The 15,841-nt window shown below is 36.5% G+C and overlaps 1 long non-coding RNA gene across 1 annotated transcript in view; it reads left to right on the forward strand.

Annotated features, from left to right (window-relative positions):
• The first annotated feature begins 1,210 nt into the window (after window positions 1-1,210).
• The window catches only part of LOC309610289, a 33,069-nt gene continuing 18,438 nt past the window's right edge, over window positions 1,211-15,841 (forward strand). Inside the window, exon 1 of the long non-coding RNA XR_014233817.1 lies at window positions 1,211-6,177. This is a non-coding gene — a long non-coding RNA (uncharacterized lncRNA). The remainder of the gene's footprint in view (window positions 6,178-15,841) is intronic.

Consider the following 15,841-nt stretch of genomic DNA (forward strand, 5'->3'; position numbering starts at 1 on the left):
GAATCTGTAGGGAAAGGGAGTAATGACAGTGGTGTGGAGGAGTCAGCTCCTATCCAATCATGAGAGCCGATTGTTAAAATTGAAGGAATTTTGTAAGCCAGCTGTTAAACACCGTCATTATTAAAAATCAAATTACATAAACTTAACAACATAGTAAAAACAAAGGTAATAAACACTCAAAACTCATTACCTCCTAATTATTTCACTACATGTTACTCTTACCTGTGCTCTTCAGGTCATCTATGTCTATTGTAACTGTGGGGGGGGATTTTTTAAATTAATTAATTAATTAATTAATTAATTATTTCTGGCTGTGTTGGGTCTTCGTTTCTGTGCGAGGGCTTTCTCCAGTTGCGGCGAGCGGGGGCCACTCTTCATCGCGGTGCGCGGGCCTCTCACTATCGCGGCCTCTCTTGTTGCGGAGCACAGGCTACAGACGCGCAGGCTCAGCAGTTGTGGTGCACGGGCCCAGTTGCTCCGTGGCATGTGGGATCTTCCCAGACCAGGGCTCGAACCCGTGTCCCCTGCATTGGCAGGCAGATTCTCAACCACTGCGCCACCAGGAAAGCCCGGAAATATTTTTTAATGGCATAATACTGTGGATCTCTTCCCACATCCATGTTCAGTAACGTCACACTGGTAGCTTGAAATGGACTGTGACAGATAAGGAATATGGTCAATGATACTGTAACAAATTCATATGGGGACAGATGGTTACTAGACTTATTGTGGTGATCATTTCATAATGTATGCAAACATCAAATCCTTAAGTAGTACACCTGAAACTAGTATAACATTGTACAACTGTGTTTCAGTAATACATATACATATATATACATAAAATTTTTTTAAAAAGAAATTGGCAGTGACAGAAGCATGTACACCATGGAAATAAAAAAAAACACAACTTTGTTGGTTATCCATTTTAAATATAGCAGTGTGTACATGTCAATCTCAAACTCCCTAACTATCCCTTCCAATAAGGACCTACTGCATAGCGCAGGGAACTCTGCTCAGTATCATGTAACAGCTTAAATGGGAAAAGAATTTGAAAAAGAATAGATACACGTATATGTATAACTGAATCACTTTGCTGTACACCTGAAACTATCACAACATTGTTAATCAACTATACTCCAGTATAAAATAAAAAGTTTTTTAAATTAAGTAATTTAAAAAAACAAACAAAAAAACACAACGTTACATGTGTATAACTGAGTCACTTTGCTGTACACCTGAAACTATCACAACATTGTTAATCAACTATACTCCAGTATAAAAGAAAAAGTTTTGAAAATTAAGTAATTAAAAAAAACACAAAATTATATGTGTGTAACCGAGTCACTTTGCTGTACAGCTGAGATTGGCACAACATTGTAAATCAACTAGACTTCAATTAAAAAATAAAATTGAAAAACATACAACAAATCAGAGCTTTTGGCAGGGAAAGGGAAGGAAGCAGCTGTTAAACATGTGCTAGCACAACTCTGGTTAGTGTTCCCATTGCAGAGTTATACCTTGAAAAGTATAATATCCATGGATGTGAAAAGAATAAAGGATTTTGTGACTGTTGCTTGCAAGTTTCTAAACCCAGCATAGCACTCTTCACGATCTGACCCCAAGCTTCCTGCACAGGTTTAGCCCAGATTCTCTATTTTCTGGCCTCATCCAACATCCTACCAATAACATATTAGGTTTTCTCATGCCTCCATTTATTCAACAGTTACCAAGCTCCTCCTGAATACCGGGCACTGTGCTCTGGATTGAGGATTCAGGGATGTAAGGAATCCTTCCTGCCCTCAGGGAGCTCACAGCTTAGGGGAAAAAAAGGAAGCAACAAACAAACACACGCTTGTAATAGGGAATGGCAAGTGCCATAATGGAGATAGACATGTGCGTGTGCTTTGTGGGAACACAGGAGATGCACCCATAAGTAAGGGCAACAAGGAAAAATTCCTGGAAGAGGTGACAGTTGAGCTGAGTCTTCATGAGGCAGTACGTTTCAGTGATTAAGCACATGGGTTCCTGAGTTGGATTTCTTGGGTTCAAAGCCCAGCTCCACTAGTTTACTAGCTGGATAACCTTGAACAAATTGCCTAACCTCTCTAAATCTCAGTTTTCTCATCTGCAAAACCAGACCCCTCCTTCACAGGGTTATTGTGAGGATTAAAAAAATAATAAATGTAAGGCATTTAGTGCAATGTTGATGATACATAAATGAATTTACAACGTTTGTCTTTATATTAAGTATTAGCCAAGTGAAGAAGGGAGTGAGGAATGTTTCTGGTAGAGAAAATGGTGCACGCAAAAACCTAGAGGAATAAAAGATTGTGACATGTTTCCCCAAATGCATTTTTAAAAATATGACTGTTGCATGAAACAATAGGGAAGTGGGAATTTAACATCTTTTTTAAAAAATGTTTGCTTCTGTAACTTTCTGTACCTACCACTCCAGTTATCAGACCCAAGAGTCATATTACACTCCTTCCTTCCACCTACTCCCATATTCATTCAGTCACTAAGTCCTGTAGGTGAGTGCTTGTCAGCCAAGTGTGGTCCACTTCGTATTTCCTGCCCATGTGGTCCAATGCTTTTATAAAATACAATAAAGATGAGTAACTAGAAAAATGAAATAAAAAGCAAAGATCTACAAAATCCAAGTCCAATTTGTTCTCTGTTAGATTTTGCAAATGTAAAATTACTCCTTTAACTTGCTACAAATGTTTCTTAATTCTTTTTTATTTAATTTAATTTATTTATTTATTTATTTATTTTTGGCTGCATTGGGTCTTTGTTGCTGTGCGGGCTTTAGTTGTGGCGAGTGGGGGCTACTCTTCGATGCGGTGCGCACGCTTCTCATTGCGGTGGCTTCTCTTGTTGCAGAGCACAGGCTCTAGGCACGTGGACTCAGTAGTTGTGGCTCGTGGACTATAGAGCACAGGCTCAGTAGTTGTGGCGCACGGGCTTAGTTGCTCCGCAGCATGTGGGATCTTCCCAGACCAGGGGATTGAACCCGTGTCCCCTGCATTGGCAGGCGGATTCTTAACCGCTGCGCCACCAGGGAAGTCCCTGATTCCTTAATTCTTACTCTCAATTTCTGTATTTATCTCACAGCAGATGGTAACAAACAATTCATAGACTGTCATCAGTTCAGGAACCGTACTTTTAGATGCATTGCTGTAGAACATAATGCCCCCTTAACGTTTCTAAAGCACCCCACTTTCTTTCCTTAGTTCCGCCCATAGGCCTTCATCATCTCTCCTCTAAATAACAACCTTCCAGATGGCCTCACTGCCTCCAGTATCTTACACCCCTCCAGTCCATCCTCCACTCTATAGTCAACCAGATCTTTTTAAGTCCCAAATCTAATTCATTTACTCTTCTGTCTAAAACTTGTCAATTATTTCCCACTGCCTTCAGACAGAGCCTGGAACTCCAGCATCTGGCCCTGGCCTCCTTCTCTTTCACACACTTGCACTCTGTGCTCCACGCCTTTGCTCACACTAATGCCTCTACCCAAAATACATTTTTCCATCTTCTCCACCAAAAAAAAGACCCCAAAATTTACTTACCTTTCAAGATTCAGTTCAAGAAACTTTTTCTGACTTCATCTCCCTGCCCAACCCCTCCTTCAGAGACCTGACACCCATTCCTTTGTGTATTCAGTACACCTTGTATATACTGTGATGACTATAACATTTATCACAGCTATTTAGATTTATTTTCCTCACCAGACCATAAGTTGCTCTTACACAAATACCATGTCTAGACTTCTTTGTATTATTTCAGTAGCACCTAGCCTGCACATTTGCTAGCATATGGTAGGCATTTAAATCAATGGAAGGATGGATGGATAAATAAATGATGAGAAAAAATTAAAGTTGAAAAGTACAAGAACAAGATCAAGAAGTGCTTTTCATATCCTGCAGAGGAATTTGGATTTTATCTTAAAGGCAACTGAAGACCTTAAAGTATTTTAAATACAGACACAACAAAATGCCTTATTGGGTTTTTGAAAGATGGGTCTGGCAACAGTATGATGGGTGGATGGGGAGTTAGAAGAGACAAATGAGCCTAGAGAGACTAGTTTGGAATCTACTGCAGCAACCCCAGCAAGAAGATGGAGAAGAGATGGAGAGAAGACTGGTTCCAGAGATATTTAGGGGGTTGAAGTATGAGAACTTTGTTGAGCAATAAGAGTGGGGAAGATAATTTCTAGATTTTTGTCTTGGTTCATTGGTGCCAACTGCTGATCAGAGGAATAAGAGTAAGGATCGGGTTTTGGAGGGAAATAACACATGAGCTCCTTCCTTTCTGTTCAGTGGCAAATTCAGACTTCACACTTTTCTCAAGCTTCACTGAAGATGCCCAGCAGAGAATCTCACTTGTTTCTCTTTGAGGGATAATAGCAGTCATCAAGCAAAAATCTTGCCGTTTCCTTATTCCCACTGACTAACTCGTCTGCATGTTCCTCCTTCACAGCTCAGTGGAAGAGGATGCCCCCTCAGGTCTCACCCAACCCTATACCCTCGGACCTCAGCCCCAAGGAGAACCTCTCCTCAGACCTTTAACTTCTCCCTCTTCACTACCTCTTTCCTGCAGCATATAGCTTTCAAATGTCTCTCATGTCCCCTTCCACCTTTTGCTTATTCCTTGCTTTTCTTTAACCAACTTTCTCTAAGATAAATCTCTACGGTTAAATTCAAGTTATACTTGCAATACATTATCATTGTTAAAAGCTCAATAATACATAGACTATGAAGGAGAAATCATTTGTAATTCCACTATCCAGAAATAGTTCTTGCTAATAGACTGGTATATTTCTTTCTAGTAATTTTTCTATGCACATATACAAGTATGTATAAATGTCTACTTTATAAATACTCTCCAATTCAAATTCTAAGTATTTTGCCATGTTATTAAATTTTTTCCATTAACATTATTTTAATGAATATGTAATCCATTATCTGGCTTAAATGTATTTAATTATCTCTCACTGTTGAATTTTTAAATTTTTCTAGTATTTTGGTAAGATAAATAGCATTGTGTATTATAAACATCTTTACTCACCTTTCACATTGTTTCCTTAGAATAAATTTCTAAAAGTGGGACTCTTGTGTCAAAGAGTATAAACATCTTTCAAGATTTTTGTTTTTTTAATTGGGGTATAGTTGTTTTACAATGTTGCGTTAGTTTCTACTGTACAGGAAAGTGAAGTAGAGTTCCCTGTGCTATACAGCAGGTTCTCATTAGTTATCTATTTTATACATATTAGTTAGTGTATATATGTCAATCCCAATCTCCCAATTCATCCCATCCCTCCCTTTCCCCCCTTGGTGTCTATACATTTGTTCTCTACGTCTGTGTCTCTATTTCTGCTATGCAAACAGGTTCATCTGTATCACTTTTCTAGATTCCACATATATGCGTTAATATACTTTCAAGATTTTGATACATATTCCCAAATTGCTTTCCAGAAAGGTACCAAAATACATTTCTATTAACTCTGCTTTTGCTAGGTTTATTATCATTTTTGAAGAGATTTTTTTCATTTAATAATCAAAAAATGGTATCTGATTGTTTTGTTCTGCATTTCTTCAATTAAAACAGCTTTAGGCCACTGAATTGTCACTTAAAAATGATTAAGATGATGAAAGTTATGTGTATTTTACCACGATAAAAAAAATTGAAAAAAGTAAAGTTGGGCATTTTTAATATTTGTTAGTCATTTCTATTTTCTCTTTGGTGAATTATGTATTCTTGTCCTTTGTCCATTTAACTATTGGGCTCAATAGTTTTCTTATTGATTTTTATGAGTTCTTTATATAGTAAAGGCGTTAAATCTCTTGCTGTTGATTTTATTGAAACTATTTTTCCCTATTTGTTTTGTCATGTAAGTTTGTTTATGGGCTTGGATGTTTATGGAGGAGGGGGCAGTATAGACACATTTTAACTTTTCATATATTCAAATCTTTTAATAATTTCCTTGGGGTTTTCTTCCATTGCTATTATGCTCAAAAAGTCCTTTACTAGCCAGCCATCAAGTAATCATTCACCTACATGATTCTCTTACAGATATTGTTCTCCAGTCCTACAGCTCTAAAACTAACATGAAAACACTCATTCTCCATCTCAAGGAACTCTACTAGCCAGTGAAGGAGACAGACATATACACAGGTAAATACAAACACATAAGAGATTGGTGAAGGATTGCTCATCCTACTTAACAGAGGTTCATGACGAGGTCAGGGGACCAAATTTGCCTAAAGCAACTCATCTCCTGGTTTTATCATCATTAATTAATTTTGGACCATTTAACACGTGCACAAAACTGTGCTATTTCTAGAAATATATGAAATGGGAATATGATAGCCCATCCCAGCTAATCAGCCCCTTCTTCCTGGCTCTGGAGGTTTTAAAAACAGTGATTCATAAAATATTTCCCAGGCAACCATCCATCCAGTCTTCCCACAAGTCTGAATTTGTCAGCCTGTCTCAATTTTAATCTGAGAAATTAAATCTCCATTTTAGTTTTATTAACGCTTTTACTGGTTTGCTGTTTTTAAAAGAAAACATGTAAATTATGAGGAAGATAAGCAAGAAATGAAAAGCCTTAAATACAATGGCAATGATTTTTAGTAAATGACCATTAATAAAGGTTTCCAGAAATTAATCAGCACAGATAGGCGTGGCAATCTCTTGTGAAGGAAGTCTTCACAGAAATGCTTAGGGTTCTAGGAAATACTGAGTCTCATACACTGCTGACAGGAGTACAGCCTTTCCACAGGATAATTTTTCAATATGAGTTAAGAGGCTTAAAGGGGTTTTAATTTTTGAAGTAATAATTCCATTTCTTGAAATCTATTTTAAAGAAATCAGGGATTTACATATCGTTACAGTGCTATGTATTATGGCAAATATTCTAAATAGCCTCTAAAATAGGGAAAAATTAGATAAATTATTGGTAGAGCTATACTATAGGATACTACATAACCATTCAAAGTTACATTAAAAAAATTCTTACGTACAATGACATAAGAATATGCTTTGTGTATAGTGAAAGATGAAAAAAATCAGGTTACAAAAGATATGTATGGTTGATTCCAATTTAGATATATGTTATATAAAAGAGATCGGAAGAAAATTCACCAAAATAGGTTTCTCTGGCTAGTGCGATTACAGATGGTCTTCACATTCTGGATTTTCCAAAATTTTCTACAATAAACTAAGTTCTGAGGTGGGGGGGGAAGCTATTTTTTGTAAATGTTTGCTTTGTGCAGTAAAAGGTCAATCCTTGTGATTGGCTAAGAGCAGGCCTATTTCCACCCAGACCACTTCCAGAAAAGGAGTGATGTTTAGAGTTTTGGAACATACTGAATGCATCTATGGAGAGGATATAAAAGGCATGCTTCATGCTTCACCTAAAAGATGTTCCATCTTCATCTCTGTTCCCACCCAAGCCTTACAACATTCTCTATAAAGACCCACCACTTCTTGAGGCAAACAATAAAGCTAGAAAAACACATTGAGTGTCTACCATAGGCCAGGTAATTCCACGTACATTATCTTATTTGATCCTCACAGAACCTGTAACATTGACTTTGAATACGTCTAAGCAGCTTACCCAAAGTTATAGGTATATTAAGTATCAATATTAGAGCCAAGATCTGAAGCCCAGGCCACTGACTCCAAGTCAAGAGCTTGTCACAACTGCCTCCTTGATGCACATCTGCACATCTCAAATATACACATGGTCCAAAAAATGTCCATGTTATTTCAATTACTTGTCAGCTTACAGAAATGAGACATTTGTATGTTGCACTAATTTGTTAAGTATATGATTATTGATGTATTATATATATTGGCTATTTGTCTTTTATTTAAGCTCTGCTACCCACTATCATCAATACCAAAAACAAGTTTCATTACAGTTACCAAAGGGGAAAGGTGGGGGGGGGGAGATAAAATGGGAGTTTGGGATTGACATGTACACACTACTATATTTAAAATAGATAACCAACAAGGATACTGTATAGCACAGGGAACTCTGCTCCATATTCTGTAATAACCTAAATGGGAAAAGAATTTGAAAAAGAATAGATACATGTATATGTATAACTGAATCACTTTGCTGTACACCTGAAACTAACACAACATGGTTAATCAACTATACTCCAATATAAAATAAAAATTAAAACAAAACAAAACAAAAACAAAAAGAAATTTCAAACTGTTTCATGCAGAACATGGTTCTTCTCAAACAACAAGCCTTCCCTAACATTTTTAAAGGATTTGTTTTTTAAAAAAACGAGTCACAGATTGTGTATTTAAGTTTGTCTTTCCAGATTCACTTCTTTAAATCACTTCCCAAGTCACTAGAGATATGTGTTTATCTTTCCTCGCAATCCCTTTGTACTTACCATCCCTCCCTTGGCCCCATGCTTCCTGCCACACCAAAGAAATCAATCTCACTCATGTCCATTAATCCTAGACTAAAACCAATTCCAAATTTTGGTTCAACATTCATCAACTGAAGATAGTTTTCTAAGACTGGCCCAGTTCTGCTTTGACCATTTACTCTGTTTCTCCTATTAGTGATGTATTTTATATGGCCTAAATTATTTCATACTTCTCCACATATCATTTTGTGCTTTTTCTCCTTCACTTTAGTTCTACCTATTTACATTCTATGTTTCTCAGGAATCATGACCACTTCTTTTTTCTCTTATATCAATCATCCCAGATGTTTTGTTAAGTGCTATGTACATTTCTTTATTCATTAGGTACATAAGGGGTGTCCAACAAATACTTGTTAATCACCTATGTTCAGCTTACTCCTATTCACCTACAAACACAGATTCTCAAGAAAATCAATAAAATGGAAAATGAATAGATGAAGAACAGGACACCACACTTTGAATTAGCATATAAGCCTATGCTCTCTTTTGCTTTACTAGTTTCTCTTAGGCTGGGGAAAAGAAGTTTGGTATGTCTCCCAGCTTTTTTAGGAATTTCAGGATTGATGGCCAATTTCAGGGTTTGCCATTGTGATTGAATCTCAATGGAAATATTATGAAAGTTCAACGAATTACATTAGTTTGGTCTTTTATGTGAAAAAACTTAGTAATGTGCAAAAATATCACCATGTATTAATTTGCCCCTATAGCTGTTGAAAGTTTCATATTTAAAAAAAAAACTGGGGACTTCCCTGGTGGCACAGTGGTTAAGAATCCACCTGCCAATGCAGGGGACACAGGTTCGATCCCTGGTCTGGGAAGATCCCACATGCTGCGGAGCAACTAAGCCCATGCGCTACAACTACTGAGCCTGTGCTCTAGAGCCCACGAGCCACAACTACTGAGCCCACATGCTACAACTACTGAAGCCAGTGCGCCTAGAGCCCGTTTTCCACAACAAGAGAAGCCACAGCAATGAGAAGCCCGCTCACCACAACAAGGAGTAGCCCCTGCTCACTGCAACTAGAGAAAGCCCGCATGCAGCAATGAAGACCCAATGCAGCCTAAATAAATAAATAAATAAAATTTAAAAAAAAAAAACTGATCTGATTTAAAAGCTTTTATATATGAGAATTTCTACTAACTAAATGTGTGACCTTAAATCTTTTAACCACTTGACTAGCAATTTCTTCATCTACACAGTAGGGATAATAATACACTGCTCACCTCACCTGGATGGTTGTAAGGATCCTATGAGATGATGTATGTGAAAGCACATTATAAACTCAGGTGAAATATACAAATATGAACTTATTTTTTTAATGCAGAGCTCCCCATATGCTCTTTCAGTTGTGATTTTCAATATCTCTAATTATTTGCAAGGCTGATGGATATGTTCCCCGTTAATGAGTGACAATACCTTCTTGTCTTCATTGGGACCATTTCCATCTCCTTGCTTCCTGCTGGCTTTATTGATGATAATCACCGTATATCACATGCTCTTTAAAAACAGACCTATTTTAGTCACTGGTACAGTAAAAGAGCTGTATTCAATTAAAATCCTTGCACAGTCTTAAGCAGACAGATAAAGTCCATTCTAACTATGCGAAATAAACTATGTTCCTTAAATAAGTTTTCATTCATTTTTACCACACTCTATCAGTTTCTGTATCAAAACTTTGCTTTTTTAATTGGTTCTGGCAAAATTCCAGATATGCACTCTTCCAAATGTTTAGTTATTTGGCATTACAACTCCCAAAATATCCCTAAGTAGTTAGAGGAAATGGAGGGGAAAAGAAGGTATGAAAAACATTACAGGTAATACAGTGGCTTGAACACGTCTTTCCAGCTGCCTCTCTCCTATAATCTCATTGAAATGACCCAGGAAATAAAAATACATCTATGTGAGCAAACCTACATCAGCAGTGGGAACTGGGGCAAAGGGACAAACATTTATTAGCAACATCAAAGACGATCTGAGCTGGAGAAGGGACCCTTGTGTCCAGAGGGGTCATAAGTACAGGCAACCCCAGCAGACACTCAATACTAATCCCTCCTGTAGAGGGACTAAGACTAGAAAAGTCAGGGGTATTCTAGAAAGCCACCACAGAGACTCCGAGAAAAGCACCAGTCCCCGAGAGTATACGGAGGGGCTTGCTCTTGACACAGATGTATGAATTTTTTAACCCAAATATATCAGCTATACCCATTACTCTGGATATTTTCTCATATCAGAATATATAGATCTACTGCACTATTTCTAATGTTTCAGTCACACTGTTGTATAGCTCCATCACATCTGTGTATATTGCTGAAAGAATAGTTAACTAAATTCCCAAAAGTAAATTGCTAATCTAAAGGTGTGCGAATTTCATTTTGATTAATACCTCCAAATTGCCTTCCTTAAAGTGTCAAAGCCACCTATTTCCCACCACCAAAGTATGTGTCAGTAACTACAAATCCTTACCAATTACCATAATTCAATTTTTTAGTTTTAATGTTATCTCCTTATTACAGTCTTTTAAAAATAAATTTTTTTTACCACTCTAGAGGGCAAAAGGTGACATTTCATGTTCTTTTAATTTTCGTTTCTTGGATGACTCATGAGGTTTAGCATATTTTCACACATTTGTAAACCACTGTATTTCTTCCTCCATGAAATTTCTTTTTTCCTTTTGCTTATTTTTCACGTGGGTTGTTCTTTTTGCTTATTTGTTTGTTCGCTTTTGCTTTATAAGCAAGAGAGTAGTTGAGAGAACAGAAGCTGGAGCCAGCCCAGCTGGATTCAAATCCCATCTCCACCCCTTAGTAGGTACATGATGCTGGAGAATTTAATTAACCTCTCTGTACTTGTTTCCTCACCAATAAAATGACGATGACGCTACAACCCGTAGGGTTGTTGTAGAATTTTAAATGGCTTAAAATTAAAAAGCACTTAGAACAATGCCAGGCACAAAGAGAAATGCCTGATAAATGTTAGCAATTCATAGGAGCTCACTGACCAGGATGGACAGAAATCGTTTATCTGCAGTGATTATTTTCTTCCACTCTACTCTTTAATTTTTCATTTTGTTTTGTTTTAATCTGTCTTAAAGCATACTAAAGTTTTTCATTTTTATACAGTGAAATCTGTCAATCTTTTTCTTATAGAAAAAGATTCTTTTTTGTTGAAGTATACTTGATTTACAATGTTGTGTTAATTTCTGCTGTACCGCAAAGTGATTCCGTTATATATATATATATATATTCTTTTTTATATTCTTTTCCACTATGGTTTATCACAGGATATTGAATATAGTTCCCTGTGCCATACAGTAGGACCTTGTTGTTTATCCATTCCATATATAATAGTTTACAGCTGCTAACCCCAAACTCCCACTCCATCCTGCCCCCCCTCCCCCTTGGAAACCACATGTCTGTTCTCTATGTCTGTGAGTCTGTTACAAAAAGATTCTAATATCAGGTGCAGAAAGGTAATTCTCACTCCAGGATTTTTTTTGTTTGTTTATTTATTTGGCTGCTCCGGGTCTTAGTTGCGGCACGTGGGATCTTCGTTGCCACTTGCAGGATCTTTTTTAGTGGCGGCATGCGGGCTCCTTTAGTTGCAGCACACAGGCTCTTAGTTGCAGCGTTCGGGATCTGGTTCCCTGACCAGGGATCGAATCCGGGCCCCGTGCATTCAGAGTGCGGAGTCTTAACCACTGGACCACCAGGGAAGTCCCTCACTCCAGGATTTTAAAAGACTTCTTTCACATATCCTTCAAATGATTTTATAATTTTATTTTTTTTGACATTGGGCTCTTTAATCAATTTGAAACTTAGTTTTATAAGTTGGGTAAGATAAGACAAACTTTACTCTTTTCCTCATGGATAGCCAAGTGTCCTGCTCCCCCTCTTACTCATTAATTTGAAATACTTAAAACATCAAAGTTCCAATTGGAATTGCATTGTTTCCATATCACCTTGGAGAGGATTGGTAATTTTACAATATAAGTTGTCCTACCTTAGGACATGGTCGTTTCTCTATTTATTCCAATCTTGCCTTGTGTCCTCAGTTAAAGTTTTGTTGGGTTTATTTTTATAAATTTTACCCATTTCTTGCTCATTATATTCTTAAGCACTTCTTTAATTTACCAGTTGAGTTTACTAATGTGATGAATTACATTAATATATTTACCGACGTTCAATCATCCTAATTGATTATAGGGTTCCATTTGATGATTTCTTATGAAATATGCCAAACATACTAGACAGTATTACATATATTTAATTTGTATTATACTTATATCTTATATTTAATAGATAGTTAATATAGTATATATTAAACACCTGTGTATTATTTGCCATTGGTCTTTATCAAATCTGAACATTTTGCTACACTTATGTAATTGGAGGGGGGAAAGGAAATTCATCAGTACAGGCAAGTCCCTTATATACTTCTCCCAGATTCCATTCCCCTTGCTCCCTACTCAGATATAGCCATTACCCTGAATTAAAAGTTTATCGTTACCATGGACATGTTTATAATATTAAATGTGAAGAAATCATCAGTAATATGGAGCACTATGCAGTAGTTTTCAACCTGTATATAAATTGCATGATACTGTATTATCATTCTGCAGCTTGGTTTTGCTTTGTTTTTTGACTTAAAAAAATCTTACATTTATAATTACTGATGTCTATAGTTTTAGTTTACTTATTTTGATAGAGGTATGGTATTCCAGTTTATGAATATATTATACTTGCATTTGTTCATTCTTCTACCGAGAGACATTTAGGATGTTTCTGGTGTTTTCCTATTATACGCGGTGCTATGATGAAAACTCTTGTGCACATACATAGATTTTCCTTAAAGCTGCACTACCCACTACATTAGCCACTTCTCTAAACAGCTGGTTCATATCTTTGCCCATTTTTCTATTAGATTTGCTTGTCTTTTTCTTTTTTATTTGTAGGGGTACTTTATATATTTAGAATATAAATCTTATATTAGTTGTATGTGATATAAATATTTTCTCCCATTCTGAACTTTTCTTTCAACTTTGATTATGGTGTCTTTGTTAAGCAAAGGTTTTTTATTTTATCAATCTTTGCCTTTATGGTGTATGCTTTTGATTGTCTTAGTCAACAAATCCTTCCCTGTCCCAAGATCAAAAACATATTTCTTACATTTTCTCCTAAAATGTCCTAAAATGTTAAAGGCTTTTCATATTTAGGTCTTTAATCCCCCTGCAATTAACACTGTAGTGTACAGTGTGACAATTTTCTCTTCTGTGTGGATAGCCATCCATTCCAAGACAATATTTTGAATAGTTTGTCCTGTTCCCAATTATTTGTAACGTCATATGCTATATCTCTAAACATATGTGGCTCTTTTCTAGGCTTTCTATCCTGTTACATATATGTATAGTGGGCCCTCTATACCACGAGTTCCATATGCAGATATTAAACCAACCACAAATTGAAAATATTTGGGAAAAAAAATTACAGAACATTTCAAAAGCAAAATTTGAATTTGTCGTGCACCAGCAACTGTTTACATAGCATTTACATTGTATTAGGAATTATAAGTAATCTAGAGATGATTTAAAGTATGCAGGAGGCTGTGCATACATTATATGCAAATACTATGCCATTTTATATAAGGGGCTTGAGCATCTGTGAATTTTGGTATTGGGGAGGTCCTTGAACCAATCTCCCATGGATACTGAAGGATGACTGTATTTCTATATCTTTGCATAAATATGATATTATTTTAGTTGCCTTAGGTTTATAGTAAGCTTTGATATCTGGTAGTACAAGTCCCCCAAATTATTCTTCAAAATTGGCTTAACTTTTGTTCTTTCTAATGAATTTTAGTATCAGCTTGACAAGTTCCACAGAAAGCACTGAATTTTTAGATTGATTTGGAGAAAATGACATAATTATAATACCCAATCTTCCTTCTCTCAAAATTGGTATATAGTTCTATTTATTCAGATCTTCTTTAATGTGATTCAGTGATGTTCTATTTTCTCCATAAAGTATCACAGATATTTTGTTAGATTTATTCAAAGATATCTTATTGTTCTGTTACTATTATGAATTATATATTTTTCTACTAATTTTCTAAACAATAATTACCAATATAAGAATGCTATTGTGTCTTACAAACCTGCTGAATTTTTAGATGGTCTCTATAGACAATCATATCCTTTACAAATAAGAGAAAGTTTTTATTTTCCTCTTCTATATATTAATTCTCTTCCTTCTCTTATTGCATTTGCTAGGACTGCCAATACAACATTGAATAGAAGTGGTGCCAGAAGCCTCTTAGTCTGGCTCTTAACTTGAACAAGAATGCCTCCAAACTTTCACCTCTAAAGCATGATGTAAACCATTGTCAGGCTTTTAAAGTTTCCCTTCTATTCGTAGTTTTCTGAGTCTGTATATGTGAGTGGGTGAGTGTGTAAAAGAGTTCTGAATTTTATCAGATGCTCTTTCAGCACCTACTGAGATGATCATATGGTAATCAGGAAGACAGGAATAACAGGGAGACTTATTACCCTATACCCCTTTGTACTTGTTGAATTTTTACCAGGACTTCCATTTCCAGTAATAGAGTGGGCTAAATGATTGGAACAACCCTCCAACTGAAAATACTAGATAAAATACTAGTAAAATCTTAAAAGCATCAAAGGAATGTTAAGAAGAAATTATTAAGCCTAACTCTTGGTGAATGTAGGAACCCAGAAGTGAATAGGACACTGAGGGCATTTGCCAAACCTCACCAATCTCAGCCTTGGTTTCCATGGCCTCAGGAAATGTGGAAGAACAGAAGCCAAAGCCCAGAGCCTACCTGGGGAATTAAATAGGATACTCAGATCCCCGAGGACTGGTAAAAGGATGAACCTTTGGTATAAGAATAAATCAAAAATAAATCCCACAACTCCTGCCCCAGAGAAAGCAAGAATAAAGGAAAGGAATTCCCCTGATGAGTTGTAATAACAGATAGCCCTCATGAGGATTTACAAATTCACACAACCTGGATGATCCAAGAAAAAGTCAAGAACTGATAGTGGTCCCAGGCACAGCCAAGGCAAACATAAATCCCCACTGGAAGAACCCACCATCATCCAGGGCCTCAGAGAATGCTCACAAATAATTTTATAAAGAAAATGAGCAGCTCATAGTCATTTAAGAGACAAAGCACTAAAGCAAAAACCAGCAGAAATAACAGAAACAGAGTTGCAAAACCTCTGATACTGGAATTATCAGACACAGATTACAAAATAACTATGATTACTCTATTAAATAAAAGTCAAGGGACTTCCCTGGTGGCACAGTGATTAAGAATCCGCCTGCCAATGCAGGGGACACGGGTTCGAGCCCTGGTCCGGGAAGAT

Source organism: Balaenoptera borealis, assembly GCF_965194805.1.
Source record: "Balaenoptera borealis genome assembly, chromosome: 13".
Lineage (NCBI taxonomy): Eukaryota > Metazoa > Chordata > Mammalia > Artiodactyla > Balaenopteridae > Balaenoptera > Balaenoptera borealis.